Source organism: Triticum aestivum, chromosome 2D, assembly GCF_018294505.1.
Source record: "Triticum aestivum cultivar Chinese Spring chromosome 2D, IWGSC CS RefSeq v2.1, whole genome shotgun sequence".
NCBI classification, from domain to species: domain Eukaryota; kingdom Viridiplantae; phylum Streptophyta; class Magnoliopsida; order Poales; family Poaceae; genus Triticum; species Triticum aestivum.
Window position 1 is genome coordinate 648,190,687 of NC_057799.1, and position 1,969 is coordinate 648,192,655.

The following is a 1,969-nucleotide window of genomic DNA, read 5'->3' on the forward strand; positions in this document are numbered from 1 at the left end:
CATGGTTCAACAGGGAACGAGTCTTGGTTTATGACGAAGTGTCGGTTGCTTCATCGTTTGGCCTTCGAACTTTACTTCACTCAACATACACAATCACATATAACATGCCAAAATTTGGCATTTTCGAGATTCACTTTCTATATTTAATATATTAAGCACATTTCTTGGCATTTAATACAATAAGATAATTTCTAAGCCCTTTTCTTGCCGGTATTTTCCCAGGGGTGGCGGCGGTGGGAGGGGAGAGGGGTGTGGAGCCCCCTGCTTGACGGAGTTGTACCTGGGGTGGTGCGTCTCTAGTAGTGCCTCGTCCCTACTGGTCTAGCTCACCAGCAACCAACTAATCTGTTGTGTATGGCGTATCTTATATTTCCACGCAATAGATAAGAGACACCAGTCTTTGGGTGACATGTTCCATATTGAAAATAATACTATCCTCTTTCGAGAAGTCTGGAATATTGGAAGGAAAAATTGCATACTGTATACTTTTCAACAGAGTGCATACATTTTCAGGACGTCGAAATTGACTTTTGCAGCAGTTCCTGTCATATTAAGTAACCGAGCAGACCCGTAATTACAAGTAGACAAGTAGTACAGTTTGCACCAGAAGTCAGCCAACAGATTTGAATTTGACCCATGTCTTTTTTTTCAACCAAGTAATAACAAGAAAATTACAAATTTGAATATGAACCATTCCAGCAGATTTGAATATGAGATGACCCAGGATTTTCGTATCTATTAAAAAATATCTAAAGTCTACAAAAAGTAATAAGAAAAATACAAACGACACTATGCAATTCATTTTCTCAGTATCATGAACGAAAATTATCAACACTTAGCAAATTATTTCAGAAGAACGGAATAAAAGATGAACGTCAATCCAGGTCTTGCCGCAATTCAGGTTCTTTTGTTTCATTCTATGCCCCACAATTTTCGAACCGTTCTTGAGTAAAATTCTCCCTCATCCAACACCTTGGGATTCATTATCGAAGATTCTCCCATTTGTTTGTATTCATATGTTCAAACAACCCATAATTATGATCTTCAGAGAAATTTGACTTTTCAAAAAATTAATACACCTTATATTCGAAATAGAGGGAGTAGATAGGAAAAGGCAAAACTAATAGAGCGGCCCGGATTATTACGCGGGAAACTAGGACGAAAACCAAACTGAGAAAAGAATAAAAGCAAAACGAAACAAAAAAAACAACGCTTATGCCAGCCTATCAAGAACTGCACCACCAACATGACCACCACCTGGAAATAAGTGGCGGGTTTTTCAGAGTCGCCTCCAATCGTTGTCGGCATCGTCCCCGTCAAAGAAATAAGCTTTCACACAGAACCGCCCACGACCGCCTGGCAAACCATGGAAAAGGGTTGGTCACGCTAAAAACCTCCATGGCAGCAACAACAGCTATCGAGCTGAGAGGAAACACTCTTCGGCAATCCCTCAAAGGAGGAGAAAGACACCATTGAGCGCCATCATCGCCGGCATCAATCCTCGTCGAAGACTAAACTTCCACCGGAGCCTTGAGCCTTTCCACCTATCAAGCCCCATGTAGGGAGCCCAGCCGTTGACAGCCAGTATAACAGAGCCTCAACTCCATCCGCACCTGCATCGGTGAACTAAAAGCACGCAGATAAGAGAAAACAGGCACCATCACCGCTTCACCCATCTAGCTCAGTCCAAGCTTCGGGCACACGGCAAAGCATACACCAGATTAAAATAAGTAAAAATGTTTGCTGAGTGCCGCCTGGCTGACAATGGGCAAACATGAACAGTACTAATAAATTACGCTTGATTGTCACATATAGAAAACAGTCAACAAGCCGCCATCTGCGCCGAGCTGGGACACATGTCTCTGCGTTTGCCTAGTGCCCTATATTTGCTGAGTCGTTTTCAGGTGGCACTCGGCAAGGGCACATGTTTTTGGTTCGCTCGAGTGTTTTCCCCCACACTCGCTTTAGG